At 34.6% G+C, this 21,309-nt stretch overlaps 1 long non-coding RNA gene across 1 annotated transcript in view; it reads right to left on the minus strand.

Moving 5' to 3' along the window:
* The window catches only part of LOC129048535 (uncharacterized), a 245,024-nt gene extending 224,120 nt beyond the window's left edge, over positions 1–20,904 (minus strand). The window contains exons 1-3 of the long non-coding RNA XR_008510915.1: positions 20,765–20,904; positions 8,023–8,085; positions 6,936–7,041 (exon numbers count right to left, since the gene is read on the minus strand). This is a non-coding gene — a long non-coding RNA (uncharacterized LOC129048535). The remainder of the gene's footprint in view (positions 1–6,935; positions 7,042–8,022; positions 8,086–20,764) is intronic.
* Between the last annotated feature and the right edge of the window lie 405 nt (positions 20,905–21,309).

The following is a 21,309-nucleotide window of genomic DNA, read 5'->3' on the forward strand; positions in this document are numbered from 1 at the left end:
AATAGCTTGAGTCAGAAAGGTTAAGGCATAAAGAGTTCATGGATGAATTCAGTTATAGAGAGATAATGAAACAACGTGTGCATAGCTATGTTGTGAATACAAATTTTAAACTACACTATATTTTGGGAATTTTTGTTTTGCTCAGTTAAGTATCCCAAGGCATTATGAGTGTTGACTGAATAGTAAATGTTTAATAAATATTTGCTGAATGAATGAATTGGTTAAGGTAAAGGATACCCACTACCTCTATTCTAGGAATGAATCCTGGAATTGAGTAAGCCTGTCCTAAGCCAATAATCTTTGCTAGAAGCCAACTTCTAGCAAAGGGTGAGAAGACAGCATTTTGCATACTTTTGCTCTAGGTTGGAGGCTGCGTTTAGCCTATGAGGAGGTGTTCTCTATGTAGGTCAGACTAGCTCACAAAGGCATTATATAAGTGTTTGAAGCCACATCCTCACAGAATGAAGATTATTCTTTGATTGGTCATTGCCTCTGAGCATACATTTCTTCTGGTGACTTTGTGGGAATTGGGAATTGTCTAGCAAAGAACAAAATTCTGTGCTCCTGGGTTACCTCATAACAAAGCATCCTAATTTCACCTTTTTCATTTCCCCTAAATAAGCTTAATTTCCTCCCTCTATACCCAGGCTCTTACTTCCTGTTTGGTATATCCTTTCCTGATTGCTTTCAGAAACATCTTTGCCATCACTTCTACTTTTCATCTAAATGCCCTTGGAACTTTCCTTTTTCTACTTCAATTTGAAGTGGATTTCTCCCGTCCCTGAATCCCATAAGCCTTTTATTGCAATTCACACATTATGGCTTGTGTGATACTTACTGATGTATCATTTTTCCTTTACCATACAGCTTATTAGCCTAATTACCTTTATATTCCCCACAGTGCATTATATAGAGCCTACTACATAATCGATTTAAAAAAATGTTTATTTAATGCATAAATTCAGACTGGAAAATATTAGAGTATATAGTACATTTCTATTAAAGACTCTGTCACATTAGGTGACATATATTTTACATGCAACCAAACAGTTATTGCAGCCCAGATTCTTGTCTTTTTATTCCATTTATGGGCAATGCCTTCAGAGCTAACATTAATTGCGTATACTTTAGTATAGCTGTGAAATAATTTCAGGTTCATAAATAATATTTCCCCATTCCATTATAAACTCAGAAGGGCAGAAGCTTTTACATTTTTTATAGTCCTCATGGTATGTAGCATGATATAGGGCCCATTACAGTTGTTACTGTATACACATAGGTTAGTTGATTGAACATGTTTTGTAAGATTCCAAGAAAGTTGGTATTGCTATAATCTGGAACCTATTTTTTATTAGACTGTGTAGAGATTTAAAACTCTGTCAGATATAATGTATTGAATTTTATTTATCCAGTCTTACATGTTCACTTGAAGTGTTGTCTCCTTGGAACGAAGACATCCAAGTAAAAATGGAAGAGTTTACTTATTTAAATAAGGTAATCTATTTAAAAAGCTTTAAGTGGTGACTTCAACTGTCCTTCCACTACTCAACACATAGATATTAAAGAGCATGATATATTAATTCCAAAATTTCTAAATATCTGGCTTTTATTTAAATAGCACAAAATTAGAGACCTTAAAATAACCACAGAGCAACATTTTTAATTCAGAATTTTGATATAGTACAAATATAATAATGCACTAACTAAAGCTATTGGAATCTCGTTTTTACTGTAAACAATTTGTACATTTTTCAACAAGGAAAAATGTATTTGATGATGTAAATTAGTCAATCAAACTGGACTCGATGAAAAAAATTATACTTCTTGTTGCCCAAATTATGGAAAAACATTTGCAGATGTTGCAATAGTCCATTACATATTTGAATAAACTTAGCTTGAAAGAGATTGAAAATCACTTAACTAATACTTATATGCATATTTATTCACTGAACCTTTATTTGTTTTCTCAAGTATGGTAAGCTCAGTTGATTATAGAAATAGTGTGGAGCTAGAGCAGTAGAAATATATATATCTTGGAATAAAACCCACAAGTAAAACTTAGTATCTTGTTACCTGAAACTGTAGCTCCATTTAACTAGAGATTATTTTGTATGAAGCCTTGGTGTTAATATGTGAATGACTGAAAATCTGTCAGCCATACCCAAATATAAAATTCTGCATACAGAAGAGAGAGTAGGGGGGAAAATCCTGTTAACATCAGTTTCCTCATCTGTTAATGAGAATCATACAGAACCTGCCTCTTGGGGTTGTCCTGAGGAATAGTAAGTTATCAAATATAAAGTCCTTAATACTTGGCATATAGTACGAGTTCAATAAGTCTTAACCATCATTTTTGTGAATGATATTTCCCATTTCTGTTCTATCAGTCTTAAGTGTTATAAATCAATTTAGATATATAATCCATTATCTAGAAAGTATAAATATATAGAGAGAGTGTATATAACTCCACACATCATTTACAGATAATGAATCTAGCATCTCAAGAAAATCCAGTGAGACTTTCATGGAAGTTATAACTATACTCATGGGGTTTTTTTTTGGTTATTTTTTGTGTGTTTGCTTTTTTAAATGAAAATGTAATCTTTTTGTTAGGCCATGAGTTAACAGTGGCAAATCTAGTATTAAAATCTCGATCTTTTTTGTTATTCATCATTATTTCCACTGTGTTATGTGGCTACTTTTGATGACTGCTACTCTAAATCATTCAACTTTTATATTTTGTCAAAAGAATTTCTTGAAAATAAATGTGTGATAAACAAGCATCTTTACTTAAAGATGAAAGAACAGTTTAATTGTTTCTAAATTTTCCCATTATAGAACAATAATATTGGCTAAATGTTTATTCACATACCAAAGAAACACATGGCCATCCTAGCTGTCACATCACGGACTTGCATTTTGATTTTGAAAAAATCATTTAAGCTTTCACCTGTCCTAGACAAAAATTGAAAATAGCAGTGCTATTTTGCCTCCTCTTTACCTCACTGGCTTAGGGTAATATTGAACAAGTTAATATTTTACATTTCTACATAGGCTTTTTGGAAGAGTTTTTTAATGAAGCTTTTTTTATTTTATTTTATTTATTTTATTTTTTTTTTTGAGATAGAGTCTCACTCTTTCACCCAGGCTGGAGTGCAGTGGCATGATCTCAGCTCACTGCAACCTCTGCCTCCCAGGTTTAAGCAATTCTGGTGCCTCAGCCTCCTGAGTAGCTGGGATTACAGGCATGCACCAACATACCCAGCTAATTTTTGTATTTTTAGTAGAGACAGGGTTTCGCCATGTTGGCCATGCTAGTCTCTAACTCCTGACCTCAAACAATCCACCCATCTGGCCTCCCAAATTGCTGGAATTACAGGCATGAGCCACCACGCCCATCCCATGAAGCTTTTTCTATATAAATACTGTATTAATTACTTTACAAGAAATTTTTCTACTTTTGGCAAGATATTTTAGCAGAAGTCATCATCAAACTAAAAGAACAGAGAAACGATTAACAGAAAGTAATGCAGTAGTTACATGTGGTCATGTGTGCAAGAATCAGATAAAGGTTTCCATCCATCTGGATTCCATCTATTCTTCCTTCCAAAATATCACTAATATTTCAGTCTTTTGATCTCTTCTGTTTAGGCTGTGAAACTTGGGTGGAGGTAGGGTGACAGGTGAAAGGGAGGATGAAGGAAAGTGATGAATAAGGGGTTTATTTAATTTTAGTGTTTAAGCATCCAGTACAGTGTTTGTATGTAAGCCAGGCTTGCAGACTTACTTATACTAGAAAGCCAGTGTACAGCTCTAGAGTCAGTGCCAGTAGAAAATTTTTAAAATAGAAATTGTGCAAAAGAAATAAACCCAAAGCGCAGAAAGTATTTCACATTTGCTCCAGAAGACTGTAGTTCCATTAAACTTTTATATTTATCCATTGGGGATTTTTTTTAAGTCTTCAAAAGCTATTTTTATTTGAATTTCCTGGAACCACAAATGTATGTTGTCAAAATTTTTGATTCAATTTTGGGAAACACAAAACTTTAAAACATTAGAATTCCATTTGTTTTCCTATTATCTTTTTAAAAATTTACAAAGAAAGATTTGCCTTAAAGAGTACCAGTGAAGGAGGAAACACATAATCGGTGATGGTTATTCTGGTTTATTGACTTTCACCTCAAAAGGAATACCAGCAAAGGAGGAAAAATATAATAGGTGACATGCCAGCAAAGGAGGAAAAATATAATAGGTGACAGTTAATTTGGTTTACTGACTTTTACCTAAAGAAGCCATATTTAATTCTGTGGTCAACTCTAAGGGATCACAGGGTCTCTTAAGTGATCGTCATTTCTTTTGTCATCTCACATTGACTCATCTGACTTAGAAATGGGTGGGTGAAAAGAATCTTCACTCACTATGTTTTAATGTTAGAACATAAAAACTCAAATTGGGCAGGAAGAAACAAACCTCTCTCATGTAAAAGACACTCAGTCCCCTGAAAAAGAACAAATTCTTCATTCAGAGTGAACAGCTTGTGAGACAAAGCTTACTACCTTGCTCACAGGCAAGGGAGGTGATTGTCAAATATAGCTGGAAGGATGTCTTGCCCAGCCTTTTGCAGATGCTTGAAGTTTCTATAATACAGAGAGAAACTTTTAATTCCACAAACTCAGATGAAGTTACAAGGCTAATGTTTCTAAGAGAGGGAGTATACTGTAGTGATTTGAATTTAGCAGGGTTGTAATAACTTGTACCAGATTGTGTCTTAATCAACCAGCAAATATTTATTGACCATCTACTATGTGCCATTTATTGACCATCTACTAGTTTTATGGTAAAACTGAAGCTCAAAGTTGTATGCATCTTCTCTGATGTCTCACTAGAATCTTCCAAGCTAAATGGTTTATTCATTTTTGGGGGCTATCACTGTGCTACCACATACTTCTGAAACCCACAGGAACGTTGCTTTCATTGTCACCTATCTTCCCCCACTGGATTGCATACTCCACACGAGAGCTGAGGCTAGCTTGGTCTCATTCATCCTGGTAACATTCGAGTGTATCAGAATCTTGGCATGCAATTGACATTTAATTCATGCTTATTAAATGAATTAATAAGACTGAATAAGATATTAATGCTACTCTATGGCACTTGACAGGTAGGACAGGAAATAAGACATGAGTGCAGAACAGTTATTGAGAGATTAGTTGCTTTAAGTTTATCATGAATAGTGGTGAGTTAGGGAGAAGAGACAGAAAAATAAATGAGATCGAGAAGTCCCCAAAAGACGCTGTCTTGTTTCTCCCAATTTTGTGTGCCAATCCTAGGCTCACGTTGAAAACAATTAGTTATCCATTACATTACCTTTAGATGTTCAATAGCAATTATAGTTACTCATTTATTTACTAGAAATTGGCTTACATTTAACTGATTTATTTGAAGAACCCAAAGTAATGACATGTAGCAGAAATCATGCCTCTCTTTCTCTTTCTCTTTAGGCACATCCTGCATCTAAGTTTGAAATGAAAAGAAGTGAGCTTAGATGGGCAATTCCTAATTCCTCTGGAAAACATGCTCATTGACATGAATTTAAACAGACAGCATGAATCAAAGATTAACAAGTCAGTTCAATCCTGGCTCTGCAGTTTAATGGGCTTGAGGTCTTAGACCACATGCTTACGCTCTCTAAACCTCAGTTATCTCATCTCTGAAGTGGAGATAGTAATGCCTACCCTGTTTATCTTTTAAAGCTGTGATGTGTAAGAAAATGCTTTACACACTATGAGCTACTATATAAATGCAAGGGACTCTTGCTATTATTATGGTCATGATTGCTCTGGTAATCATGATGATAGCACTGAATACAAATCTAAAGGGCACATCCACATAATTAAAGTGTCTTACCTCAGGAACAGCTCTAGACATTCACATCTGCGAAACAGCGTCTGATCAGTCCTTAAACTCATCAGACAACGTATACATTGATGGACCCTGAAGAATTACTGGCACATTAATTCACTTGCCTGGAAACATCTGGATTCTCTAAAATTAGATTCCTGATGAAAGATCCCTGAAGTGTTGCCAGATTTCTGTTTAGATAATTTTATTCAGTTCAACAAACATGAATCGAATGCCTATTTAGGCCAGAAATTGTTGTAGGTAATAGAGACTTAAAGATTGGTGATCATGGCTCCTGCCTTCAAAGAGCTCACAGTTTGTGGGCAGAGACAGATACATAATTAGATGTCCACAGAATATAAAATGGAGTTATGTGTAATTATTACATAAATTACAGTGGTACTACAGGAAGTAGACTAAAGCAAAATCAGAGACTATCTTGATGGAAAGGATTGCCTGAATTGAACATTAAAGCATAAGTAGAAGTTACAAAGGCAGAGTGAGTGCAAAGTGAGGGTAATTCCAAGCAGAGGGAACAACATGAGCAAAGGATCTGAAACTGGGAAAAAAATATGTGGCTATGTAGCTGGATCAGAAACCAAACTGAAAGATGTAGAAGGAGCTAAGGCTGAAGATTGGAGAAGAAGAGAAAAACCAGTTCCTGGAAGGGCTTGTGGGTCATGTTTTTAACTGTGACAGATAGATACCACCAAAGGGTGTGAAACAGATAAGAGACATTGTGAGATACAGATTTTAAATAAAATGCAATGGGTATTGCATTGACTGAAAGATAATAAAACTGGAAGCAGGAACATTTGGTTAGTGTAGCAATTTGGAGAGATGAGCCAAGGAAACACTAATTAAGATAGGCAGCGATAGTTTTGAGAAATACACACACACACGCACAGATTCACACACACACAGAGTGTGCGGGGAGAGACAGGACTTGACAGCTGCTTTAATGTGGCATTCAAAAATACAAAAGTGTCAAGACAGAGCCAGGCACAGTGGCTCACACTGATAATTCCGCTTACACTGGAGACTGAGGTGGGAGGATCGCTGGAGGCCAGAAGTTTGAGGCTGCAGTGAGAAACAACGACACCACTACCCTCCAGCCTGGGTAGCAGAGCGAAACACCATCTGAAATACAAAAATTAAAAAATTCAGAATTAAAAAAAGAAAGATGCCAAGATAGATTACCCAAGCACCGTACTGGTGTAATAGATATCTCAGTCTATGAAATTAAAAATTATAATATATTACTTAATATTTATAAGCTATTTAATTTCTGACTCCAGAACAAATTCCACTAGACTGCTGGGAAAAAAATACCTGAACTCCCAAGCCCCAATCCTTACTGACATTTCTCTAGTTAGGATTTCACTATGATATTAAGGTCTTAATGCCAAGGAGTTGGGGATGGCCCATTTGGTTGTTGGCTGTGAGTCCATGCCTGTAGCTGCTGAGACAGCTGTCATCCTGGCCTACGTAGCCTTTACAAGTCCCTCAGTTCTCTCTGACGCCTCAGTGCCAAGCATGGTTCGTGGGCAAATCTTGGGAGAGAGGGCATATGTTCTCTTCGCCCAGAAGCAGTGTGAAGCCATTTTCTCCTTTTGCTGTACTTTCCCAGGAAATGGAGAGGAGGGACCTTCAGCCCCGGCAGGAAACCACAGGTCTCTCTCATCATTGCCTTCTTCTCTTAATCTGAGGGGATATAATTCTCTGAGGAAAATCCTTTTCCTTTCAGGTCTCTCTGTTTTTGTGTGTTTACCTCACAACGTTTCTTCTCCTCTCTGGAGATTAGTTTGGGCGTAGAAAATACATCAAGGCAATTCCTTGCTTTTTAAAATTATCTGCCCTCTACTTCCACATGAAATGGGTCTTTGTCTTCTTGCCATTTTACCTTTGGCATCCGGCATCCAGAATACTCTGATACATGCTAAGAGCACACACACAAATATTTGTTTATTAAATAAATGAATATGAGGGTAAGTTATGAGCTGACATGACATATTTTAGGAGGAAAAAAGCTACCATTTTGGAATTCTCTCAGCAGTGCTATATACTGAAAGAGTAAATGAGTGAATTAATTAGAAAATGAATACAGCCATGGCTGCTTACTTTTGTTTTCTGTTCTCAGCCACATTCCTTCCCTGAGGCATTCAGCACAGAGCTGATTTCATGCTGAAAGAGAAGGAAGAGAAAGGAAAGAAAAATATTCAGGGGGGAAAAATATTAATTAAAATATTAATATAATCCAGTCAGTTTACTTATTTCAAGTCATCATCTAATACCAATCAAAATGCTTCTTACTACCTATCTAAATTGAATATTTTTATTGAAAGGTAAAGTTTATTTCAATGATATTCAAAATATGAATTAGAGAATTGAAAGTGAGAACAGATTCTTATAGAGAGTTGCAAATTTACTCATACTTAATCACACTAAGAAAAGTATTTTTTAAATTTTGTCTATGACTAATAAGATCTTACTCTCAGACCTCAGGTCCCCTACTGCTTGCTGTGATAATTTTTCCTTCCTTCCTTCCTTCCTTCCTTCCTTCCTTCCTTCCTTCCTTCTTTCCTTCCTCCCTCCCTCCTCCCTCCCTCCCTTCCTTGGAAGGAACTACCAACCCTGTGCAAAGTCATTTAAACATGGTGGCAAAGTTTGTGCAAGTAGAGAACATCAGATACAAAACAAAGCAAAACAGAAACAAAACACCAAAAAATATAAATTAAGATTGTTAACTTTCAGGGCCTAGGGATAGGGGAAGGAAAATCAAAGAGCACAAGTGTTCAAAATCTGGATTTTAATTCCCTCTGCCTAGGCTGGGACTGGGAGAGGAAGTACTAGAGGACTACCTCTGCCCTTGCTGTTTCCCCACTTACGTGATATACCATCTTTTCTCTGGGTTCTCTTACTATCTCATTGTTGGGTAGTGCTTGGCTGCTGTAATAGGCGTGAAGACATGGAGGGATATACTCCATCCATGTTAGTGATAGTTTAGTCCTTATTATGTGAAAGAGAAAGAGGGTAGGGAGGAAGGACATATTTAGATAATTTTATCTCAAGACATTAGCCTATCTTGTAATGCTATTACATTCCTCCACCTCCTTTTTGCATTTTATAAACTAATTTTCTTTTTCTTTTTATTATCTTTGCTTTTAAATCACCCCCTCTATCCTGTAGGCTCCTGGACCCCAACTTGGCTCAATAGACTCAGGCACATATATGTTTTCAAAATATTTTTGTATTATACCAATATTAGAATAATTTTGAAAGAACTTAATTGTCTATTATACAATCGAGTATCAACAATTAAGTGCCAAATATCATGCTGTGGATTTTATGTGCATTTTTTCACAAAATCAAATACATGCTATACATTTTATTTCCATTTTTACCTATGAAGTGTATATTATTGGTTTACAGAGATAGAAATGAATGCTTAGAGAGACTAAATAATTTGCCCCAAATAATACCCCTCATAAATGGCTTTGTTGAGATTTAGACTCAGGGGATTCTTACTCAAAAGCCCATGAATTTTTCAGTACATTTTGTTGTTCACTGCCAATTCTTAACTCCATGAGAAAAATTCAGGCGCTTATAGGAATGTGTGAATCATAATGAAAAGAACACACACTCAGGGACAGGAGACTCAGTTTCAAATTCTGCCATTTTGCAATTTTCTGTCAATAGTGTGGTAATAAGAAACAGCAAGTGCTCTCATATTCCAATTTTGTCTTTTATTAACTGTGTAAACTTGGGCAAACTCTTCTCATTTCTAAGTCTCCAACTTTTTATTTGTCCAAAAGAGAGGTTAGCATTAGGACGGCTGTGATGAATAAGTGTGATAATACATTGCAAGCAACCTAGCACAAACCTAGGCATACAAAAAGTAAAAATAAAAGTAAAACACTCAGTAAATGTAGACACCTCATCTATCCAAGAGAATTTTGATAATTTGTGAAGCATTCATTATGTTCTATATGGACCATTAGGTTATTTGATAAATGTATGAGTTTTAACACAAGTGCTACAATGTAACTATAATAAAAGCCCAAGAAATAAATGTTCATACAATGAAGTCTTTTTCTTTTTCATTTTTCTAAGAAACTGGCTCCTCATTTCTATGTTGCAGAAATGAAACAATAATTTATTATTTAAATCACTTCTTGGGGCACACATCTGATCTAGAATTCTGTACCTAACTTTTTATTTATTTATTTATTTATTTTGAGATGAAGTCTCGCTCTGTGGCCCAGGCTGGAGTACAGTGGTGCAATCTCAGCTTGCTGCAACTTCTGCCTCCCAGGTTCAAGCGATTCTTCTGCCTCAGCCTCCTAAGTAGCTGGGACTACAGGCATGCACCACAATGCCTGACTAACTTTTGTATTTTTAGTAGACATGGGGTTTCCCTATGCTGGCCAGGCTGGTTTCAAACTCCTAACCTCAGGTGATCCGCCCGCCTCAGCCTCCCAAAGTGCTGGGATTACAGGCATGAGCCACTGCGCCTGGCTGTACCTACATTTTTATTATGTTAACTGGCACATAAGAAAAGTACTATTTTTGGGGGTATAGTGTGATATTTTGATACATGTGTACATTGTCTAATGATCAAATCATGGTAATTAGCAAATCCATCGCCTAAAAAATTTATGATTTATTTGTGTTGGAAGCATTCACAATTCTCCCATCTAGACATTTGAAAATATACGATAAATTGTTGTTAACTTTAGTCACCTCACAGTGCTGTAGAGCACTATGACTTATTCCTCCTGTTTACGCTATAATTTTGTATCTGTCAACCAAACTCTGCCTATCTCCTCTCCCTCCTACCCTTTCCAGCCTCTAGTAAATGCAATGCTATACTCCACTTTTATTAGATCAACTTTTTTAGCTTCCATATATGAGCGAAAACATGCAGTATTGATCTTTCTGTGCTTGACTTATTTCACTTAACATAATATCCTTTAGATTCATTCATGTTGCCTTGAATGATTTGATTTCATTTTTTATGGCTAAATGTTATTCCATTGTATATACATTGTATACTACATATAATATAATGTATATGTAGTATATATATGCAATGTGTATATATGTTCATTTTGTGTCTGTATATATATATACACACACATATATATGTATATATAAATTAGTATTTCACTGTGTATTGTCTTTATTCATTCATCTGTTGAGGACACTTAGATTGATTCCATATCTTGGCTATAGTGAATAATGCTGCAACAAACATGAGAGTGTAAATATCTCTTCTACATACTCATATCCTTTCCTTTGGATATATACCCAGTAGTAGATTGTTGGATCACATGGTAGTTCCATTTTTAGGTTTTTAGGAAACATCCACATTGTTTTCCATAGCAAATGTACCAATTTACATTCCCATCAACAGTGTATAAGGGTTCTGCTTTATAGGCATCCTTGCCAGCATTTGTTATTTTTTGTCTAACTGGAGTGGGACGAGATCTCAGCGTGGTTTTGATTTGCATTTCCCTGAAGATTAGTGATACTGAACTTTTTTTCATATACTATTGGTCATTTGTATGTCTTCTTTTGAAAAATATCTATTTAAGTCATTTGCCTTTTTTATTAATAATTGAATGACTTGGGTTTTTATGCTGTTGAGGTATTTTAGTTTCTTGTATAACATTTTAACAACAGTAATTCATAGCTTTCTCAAGTAGCTGAGAGCCCTGGAAAGATGGCAGGGGGAATCTGAAGCCACCTTCTGAGTTAAGCAACTGTCCTCACAGTCCAGGGCACTTAGCCAGAAGCCCTGAGCCAAGCATGCAACATTCCATCTGCTGTACTAACCAAAGGTAAATGACCCTCAAACCCCAAGGGAGTGATTCAGCTTCAAGAAGGAGACCTCACCTTTTACAGGACAGTCAGGCTTGAGAGTTGCTTTGCTTAAGTGATTGAAGAAGAAAAAAAAAATCTGAGATCTAGTTAATGAAATGTATTGAGGTCATTTCCACCATTCACTGATGGAGCTCAGAAACAGAAAGTGTCAGGAGGGCTATAATTAGGAGAGAGAGTTAAAAATTTAACAGCATTCCAGATTTCAGCTACACCTGTCATCGTTTTTAACCACCCTTTCTTTCCATTTGCACTTTATTGGGCCTACTGTCTTCCCTTCTCCTTTTCAGAATTTGAGAGAAATAGGCAAAGAAAAATATTAAAGAAAAGAAAGGTGATATTTTGAAAAGATATTTGGGAGAAGCCAGTTTCTGGGATAGGTTCAGTTCTGTGCCTGTCTTTCTTTTGACTATAATTCATGTTAGCCCTCTCTGACTGAGGAGTGTGAAGTCATTTGGCTCGTGCATGTGTGTTCCTCAGTGAACGCACCTAGGGGTGTCCCCTTGTTCCTTGAGAGCACTTGTACAGAGAAAGCAGACTTGATACAACCTTCTAGACAGTCTAGTATACAATGAGGCACAGTTATTATCTTTAGGGATTTCATGTGTAGATTATCTCCCCTCCTTTTGTTTTAAATAGACTTTAATTTTTAGAGCAGTTTTAGATTCACAGCAAAATTGAGTAGAAAGTAGTTTCCATATACCCCTCTCCCTACATGTGCACAGCCTGTTCCCCTATCAATAGCCCACAACAGAGTGATACATTTGTTACACTGTATGAACTTACGTTGGTACATCAGAGTCACCCAATCAATGAACTTACACTGGTACATCAAAGTCACACAAAATCCATCGCCCATAAAATAAAACCAAGTATGTTTTATTTCTCCATCTCCTCTCAGAGCCATGAATACACTGTATGTCACTGGCTTGGTGAAGGACAGAGAGTACACTATAGTAAACGATATTTCCAAATATACATGTTTGATAACACTGGAGTTGTCAGATACACATTTCTATGTATACTCTTCCAGAAGAATCAGGCCTACTGTGCCTATTTATAAGTTATTATCTCAAACATTTTCTTTCTTAACCCATGAAAACTGAAGTTAATATATATTATATTTTAATATTCCCTAGTGTTAATGATTTGCAAATAATCTAAATTTTTTTCCATAGGGAAAAGATGACAGAAAAGCAGCATTTGCTTAGTAAAGATAGATGATCAAAAACAGCCTTGCTAAAAGCAGGTTAATGCTTTAAATGATGCAATTGAACAAGACATAATTAGGGCTATTTCCTTCCCCTTGTTTTAGAAACACCATGAGCCATTGGCACAGAGGTGAAACAGGGTGATTTTATCACTTTTATGTTGAATTGTTTTTCCCAGTGTAGCTGTTAAGTTGTCCTTCCATAAAATGGTGCTATGAAATAGTTCCACTTTGCAAAGCTGTTGTTTCATGACCAAAGAATTGTTTGCAATAATTAAATTATGGTTGCTGAAGTTCTTATTTCTTCTTTGAAGACAGTGTTTGTTTATAGGTTCATAAAGAATGGGAAGAGAACTTTCATTTTAAAATGGGTCTTTAAATAAGATTAAGAGTTGTAAATTTTCATATGCCCAAATGAATGGCTGATAATTATCTTATTCTGGGTTCTCCAGAGAAAAAGAACCAATAGAATATATCTATATATTTCCAGTCTGAGTCCAAAGGCCTTAGAACCAGGCAAGCCAATGACATAAGTTCCAGTTCAAGCTCAAGTCCAAATCTGAAGGCAAGAGAAGACCAATGTCCTAGTTTGAAGACTACCAGGCAGAGAGAGCAAATTCTCTCTAACTCAGTCTTTTTGTTCTATATAGGCCTTCAATAGATTAGAGAAGTCCACCACAAAGGGAAGGGCAATCTACTTTACTAGGTCTATCAATTCAAATGTTAATTTCACCTAGAAACACTCTCACAGACACCCAGAGTAATGTTTAACCAAACATCTTGACATCCTCTGGACCAGTCAAGTTGACACACAAAATTAACATCACGATAATGATATCTTTTCGATTCTATTCTGTTTGGTATACATTTGTGAGCACTGCAATAAACTGTGCTAGGTGCTAGAAAGAACACAGAAGACTAACACCTGGTCCTTTTGTTTGAGAAGCTAACAAATTAATGTAGCAGACATACACACTTAGTTGTTATGGTATTAGCATAAACTAAGTATGATCAGAAGAGTGAGTGATTGGTTTGGATTATGGGGAATGGAAAAGGATTACAGAGAATAGAAATTAGAAAAGACCTTTGAGCAATGGAAACATGAGGAAATAACATGAACAAAGGCCTGTGGGTGTGAAAAACTCCATGGAATGCCTATGTTTCTGGAATCCAAAGAGCATGGTCAATGTCTTACCCTGAAAAGGTTCTCAGTGTCATACTAAGGAATATGTTTACTTCAGAATTTTGGCTACTTTGTAGGATTAATTATTTTCTTATGTTTGGAACATTGGCATCATGATCACAGTTGCCATTTATGAAGAGAGATGGTCACTTAGGAAAAAGTTGAGTTACCATTCATATGGCTGATTAAAAACAAAGTTTAATGCCTTAACTTCTGGTTTCATCTTTCCGTTCTACCTATTTTGTACTGTTTCTTCAAGAACTTATTGAGAACGGGATTCAAAGTTTAAACTACTCCTTTGTACTTGGTTTTTGGCTTTTTGTTGTTTATAGTTGTGAAATCATGCACACATAATTTGCTCTTAATAAAAATAATAGTAATAAGTACAAAGCAGGTAGCCTTTATTCTCTGGACAATGTTTCTCCTTCCTCATAAACTTAAATGGTTTTAAATAATGATCTATGTAATCTTTGAAACATAGACACTTTGGGCACAATGACCAGCTTTGTCTTTCTCTCTAATAAGGAGCCTAATGCAACCTAATGAACTCAGTATACAAAAATAAAGTGCATAGCAAATGGAGAAAAACTATGACTTGAAAATAGCATACCACAAAAAGCATCTTGCTTCCCAATTGGTGATTAATAATAGAAAATGTCATTATAATTAAAAGCAAAACAAATTAGGGCTCTCTGTATTTCAGTGGGCACAGATATTGCAGGCTCACTGTTTCTATCATATTTAAATTCTGCACAGCCTTGGTCTTAGCAACAGTCAGCATTGCAGAATCAAGACTTTCTACTCAAAAAGCATAAGATTCTCTGTGGTTCCTACTGCTTTTTTTAATGAAACATTTTTGTAACTACCCACCTGCTTTCTTTTTTTGATTTATTTCAATTTAGTAAAAAAGAAGGATAGAGAGGGAGGTACATACCACCAGTTTATAATTAATTCTTAGTAATTTAGTAAACCACAAGTGTTTTATTCTTATAAAAATATATTTCCTCTAATTAAAAATGTATGTTTTACAGTTCAGTTTGAAAATAATCTCAACTTAATAATTTGAAGACTGTATTTATGAATGGGTGTGAATACTTACGTTGATATGTATGTAAATTTGGAAAACTTTGATGTTCTTTTCTTCTGGAAAAGCTAAGCACTGTTGGAATATGCATTGTGTGAAATAAACCAATAGACATAATGTTAGTAACTTACTCTGGGCCCATAAACGATAGGCAAGCATCTCATCACTTTATCATATACATTAAATGTAACTACCATAAGAGAAGAGATTGGGATCAAGAGGGACGCTTCTCTCTTGTATTTGTGACACATATTGGTCTCTAACAAATAAAAACAGGCATAAAGTGTTCAAAACCATCACAAATCACTGACATATAATGTCTGAGAAACAGTCCGTTCTAGTTTGAATTTTTGTTTTATCATCAACGATTGAAAGGCTGGGTGTACTACCTCATGTCTGTAATCCCAGCACTCTGGGAGGCTGAAACAGGGGGATTGCTTGGGCCCAGGAGTTTGAGACCAGCCTGGGCAAAAAAGCCAGTCCCTGTCTCTACAAAAAAAAAAAAAAAAAAAAAAAAAAGAAAATGTATGCTAACTTATAAAGAACTGTAAAGGGTTTAGAATAGAGAGATACTTTGAATAATTCCTTAAAGCAATAAACAATAGTTGCAGATGAAGTAAATGTGCATAGTGATAAGTTCATTTTCTTCAATGATAATTTTAAAATTATAGAGTACATAAATACCTAAATTTCCTCCTTATACACTCTGGTCCTTTCTTTCGCATCATTCCCTTTTGCTCACATTTAATATGTTTTGCCATATTATTGCTGTATTTTAACATCACCAGAAATTAAAGTTCTGACATTTTGAATAAAGGAAAACATTGAGTACAAATTGTACACTTATAGGAAAGCTCTTCCAAAAAATTATTCGAATGAAAATTTAATTATTATTTGTTGCAAATCAAGTGACTTTTGACATAAGAGTCATTTGCAAGAAAAAAAATCTCTAAGTAACCCACTTTTATTTTTGGTGATGTTGTTTCTAATATTCTCAAACTTAAATAAATTATCAAGGAAAATAAGCCCTGATCTCCAAGAAGATGATTGCAAAAGGTTTTATCACCACATTAACTCTATACTAGTATCATAAAAATAGTTTGTAAGAAATTTAAATTAGCTTCTTCAAAATTTGTTTGTGGTCTGGAATTGTGGTTTAAAGGCTGAAAATTACATTTGCTATATTATTTAAGTACAATGTGGAATTCTAACTTTAAAAATACAGTCTATTGAAAAGGAAGACGTTTCACCTTCTTTGACCTGCTTCAGTGAGAGCATCAAGCATGAACCGACTTTGGGAAAGGCAGTAGTACAACTATTACTCCTCCTCCGCCTTTCCCTCTCCCTCTCCCTCTCCCTCCCCTTCCTCCTTCTCCTCCTTTCTCCTCCTTTCTTCTTCTTTCTTCTTCTTTTTTTCCTCTTCAGTTTTTCCAGGGGCAACGAAAGGAACAGGTAAAATACAGAAGGTCATGCATAACAAGCAACTGCAAACCATTGTGAGAGGGAATCTTTGGTATCTGAGATGATGGAATTAGATAAAGACAAAAGGATGCAGGGGGCAGTGGGAGAGCTTCTTTCAGTGAGCCAGACCCTCCTATTTATGTCCGAAGCAAATGTTCTTATGAGGATGAGGAGCAAATCCATATTTCTATGTTTAATATTCAGCTCAGGGTCAGCAATAATGATCTTATTTCTAGAGTTTTAGTCACAGCTGTTAGAAATATTTTTCTTACACAAAGCTTTATGGAAGAATGTTGTTCATATAGGTTTTATAATTTTGTTGCTACCATATTTAACGAACGGAAATTGTAAAATTTATACAACCAGTTTACTTTCAACTTACTTATTTGCAATAGTTTGTTGTGATTTTCTGGTAAAACAGTAAGCCAATAACAAAATATGCACCATCTAATAGAATTTAAGCCTTGAGAGGTGAATACACTTTGAATCTTTAACTACAAGTTTAGGAAAGTGAAAACAATGACAGTAGTAATTAAAAACCTGATGATGCAAATAAAAACAATTCAAGTGATATGCAACCTTCGTTTAAAAAAAAAATGAATCACTTTTATATTTCATGAAGAAAGGTCCTAGAGCTGGTTTCTCTGAGGAGCAAGTGCCTCGTAGAAAGATGTAGCTGGATAAGCAAGCATATGGCTAGGAAATTTTGAAAATTTCAGCCTAAAACTTACCATTCTCAGGATTTCAAGGATTCATAAAATAAAACGAATGTAGCCAAGTGGAAAAAGGACAAATACATAATTCATGAAGCAGCCCTTTCTGACATACCCTGCTGCTTTTGGCTCCTAAAAATAGATCAGTTAAGAGTAACACGTAATAATTTCCTTTAAAAAAGTGGTGAAGATATATTTTATTTGAAAGTGTGCTAAATTTTTGCAGTATAAGCAATGAGGAGTCTTCACCCTACTTTAGAGAAAGACTTGGGGGTGCTATGCAGATGTATTTGAAATGCTCTTTTTTTTTTTTTTTTTTTCCTGTGGCCTTATTAGCATCTAGCTGGAAGGCATCGCATGTTTCTTTGCTTCACTGTGTTCTATGCAAATTATCAGGGTGGAAAGTGCCTTTACTAATAGTTTTAAAACACACTTTAGAGTGATGCGTTTTCTTGCAGACAGCATATTTCACATGGAATCTTCAACTGGGGGCCAAGATATTTACCATCAATTTAGAACACAGAGAATATTTAGTCTAGTGACACATCAAGTAGCATAAGAAGCCATCTCGGAATAATACAAAATTTAAAAACGTGGCCTGCGTAAGTAAATCCATTATCACTCTTTTCCAAATTTTGGACTTTTATTAATGTGTTAAATTTGTAAAGTATAAACATACATAATTTTTAAATCTACCCAGAACTATTTCAAAAAACAAAAACATTATGTTTACACTTGCTTACCCCTATTTTCTTTACATCATTTAGATGACTCTTACTGCATGAACTTAAAAATACAATGTGGTATTGGAAATTTTACCGTCGTTTTGAAGTTAAGCATAAAATATTCATCCTAGTTATATTTGCATGTACAAATAATTGCATCAGTGTAACTGAGTTTTGGATGATTTCTGATTTTGAAAAACATAAAATGAATATACAATTAGAATTATTACGTTTACTTTTCAGTGCCGAGTAAAGTCTTCGATGGTATTAGTGCTATAAAACATTTTAATTTATGCTATAAATTAGCATAATCTTATTAATTTTCATCTGTCTCCTAAGAAATGCCAGATTTACAAAAACATTCAAACCAAAACTCTGTAGCCTATAGACTTCTAGTAGTCTACCTGTCAGTTCTGATTAATTTGAGTAATCCAGTTATTTCACTGACCTACTTTTTCAGTGACTACTAACTTTTCTAAGCAAAAATCAAAGGTTTATTTTTTCTTGATGGTGTTTTTTTGCCTAGGATTATTAATAATTCAGTCAACAGATTTGTAAAGCTAACTTTTATTTCTGGAATTTTTTTATATTCATCATAAAATAATGAATTGTCCATATTTTTCTATTATTGAGACACATTGTTCAGATCTAACATATATTCCATATTATTTCCATTTAATTTATACCTCCGAAAAGAATAAAAAATAAGGATGAAAGTATCAATCAAGATATCTTTAAAGTAATAAAATAATCCTGCCCTAGTTTAAGGTATTTTCGGCACTTTTCAAAAAAAGATAATTAAATTAAAATTGGCTCCTATGAATACAATTTTACATTTTGAGGATAAGAGGCTTGTTTCTAATTTTTTTTGATATTATCTGCTGACTTCACTAAACTTAATTGTACAAAGTACATTTAATCCAATTTGTCACATACACACACACATATACACACAACTATTTGCACTTGTCTTATTTGAAATGGCAAAGATGTGACACTGGATTGACATGGTTTACTTAACACTCATGTTGCTAAACTAGAACGTGCTGGGGGCAAATGACTCTTATAACATTGCTCCAAAATATTTATGATATTTTTGGCGTCCTAGTCAGTTAACCATGGAAAAAATTTTCTAAAAAAGGACTCTTATTTTATAACAGCAACATAAGGATATAATATTAATAGCCCTATTAATGTGCATTGAATGCATGCTGAAATGCTAACTAGCCTATCAAGTCCACCACAGCATTGTTGAAATAGTTATGAGTTAACTCAGACTTTCAATCTTATATGCTTGTGTCTGTATTCTTAATGCTTACCTTTTAGTAAATTTTATAGGAAATAATATAACCTCCGTTTCATACTAATATGGACTCTACTTTCATAGGAGTTATCTACTGTCCTTGATGAATATCCATAATGCACAATGTTAAAATGAGAAAGCTATAATTGGTAAATAGGTCAATAAGTGCACAGTTCAGAAGACAGCCATATCATGCTGTCATTTGTTCTCATCTCTCCCATAATGAGGATGTTCGCATTGCATGTTAAAAGTTGCTTCTGTGAAAAGCAATATTTGAATCATATACAAAGCTGTTGGACCAGGATGACAGGGTTCTTAACAAGAAAGGATAGAGCAAGTACTAGTCAACCCCAATGTGTCTATTGTAATAAATTCAAAAGGAAGAGCTAATCTGAGCAATGGATATGAAATAGGAAGCGTATACATCTGAGAGGAAAATATGTGAGGGATGATCGCAAAATGATTCATGACCTTAAAACTATTGTGGTGCCATGATAGACAGAAATTAACTCTCCATTTCACAGTAAAACCAGATAATTAACTCTCTCCTAATGAATGCCTTTTGGGGTCCTTTCTACAAGATCTCATCTGAAAGTCTTCTGTAAATAGCTGACATATCCAGCAATAGAGGAGCCAGCAAATGCTGTGTTTTTAGAGAGAAAAAAAAAATTTTAAAGCAATTGCTAGATATTACAAAACTGATTTACCATCATCTAGTGGGTTCTTAGATTTAATTAGGTTTAATTAGATTTAGTTAGATGAATTAGATGCATCTAGACTCAGTTTACCTGATCTCGACTTAAAAGCAACATTTTGCCACTTCATTTGCATAGGGAAGAAGAAAATCTCATATAAGCCAACATTCAAACTCACCACAATAATAAGCCTCAATATTTGGACCTAAAATGGCTAGCACTTTTACACTTCATAATCACGGAAATGTGTTATGTTAAAGCAGTAGGAAGGAATCCCCTTTTGTGTGGAATTCACCATAGTAAAACCAACAAACAGAAATAGACTGTGGATTTGTTTGTTTTATAAAGCAAGTTTTGTTCATTCTGCTGTTAAATACTGAGAGCAGAGCCTTTTTGATGCTAAAGGAAAAGAATCTAAGCATTATTGTTTACCCTGTAGAAAGTGTTACATGCTGTCAGAAAAGATCAATCATTTCCTCCAGTATCTTTTTCTTTTCTAAAAGTCTTCCCCTGTACTGCCATGAACTGCTACAATGTTAACAAAATTAGAAGTTTATGTCTGCTCTAGTCTGCAAAATAAAATGCACAAATGCAAACCAAGCTTACCTTCCATTAACATTTTCAATTTTGAATATGTTTTCGTTTATTCTAGTCTCTTGAAGTTAAATCATTTCCTTTATATCTAAGAAATTTGCTAATCATTCATGGGTATTGTTTTCTCTAGGTTATTTGGTTTCCTATGTATCAATTAGGACCCAGCCCAATTCCAACTATATATAGCCAGAAAGATCATACCATCTCTACAATAAAATCCTAGTTAAGTATTTGATTTTTAAAAATGCATACTTATTTTACACGTTTATTTTTTAAAATTAAAAAATCTGTTTCCAAATTATTTATTATCAAAGAGTATAGTATATAAAATCTTAATTTTAAATTAAACATAACTTTTAAAATTTATTAATTAAAGATAAAGGTGGTCTTGTTCTAATTTATGAAAGAATTCTACATCTAAGACTAGTTATGTTATCTTTCATTCTGATAACAAATGTTTTTCAGAATTACAGAATTTTTTTAATTTTATAAAATAGAATAATGTAGTGTGAAATAAACATGCCAAATGTGACTTTTTAAACTTCTGCATTGTCTGA

This window comes from Pongo abelii, chromosome 1 (assembly GCF_028885655.2).
Source record: "Pongo abelii isolate AG06213 chromosome 1, NHGRI_mPonAbe1-v2.0_pri, whole genome shotgun sequence".
NCBI lineage: Eukaryota > Metazoa > Chordata > Mammalia > Primates > Hominidae > Pongo > Pongo abelii.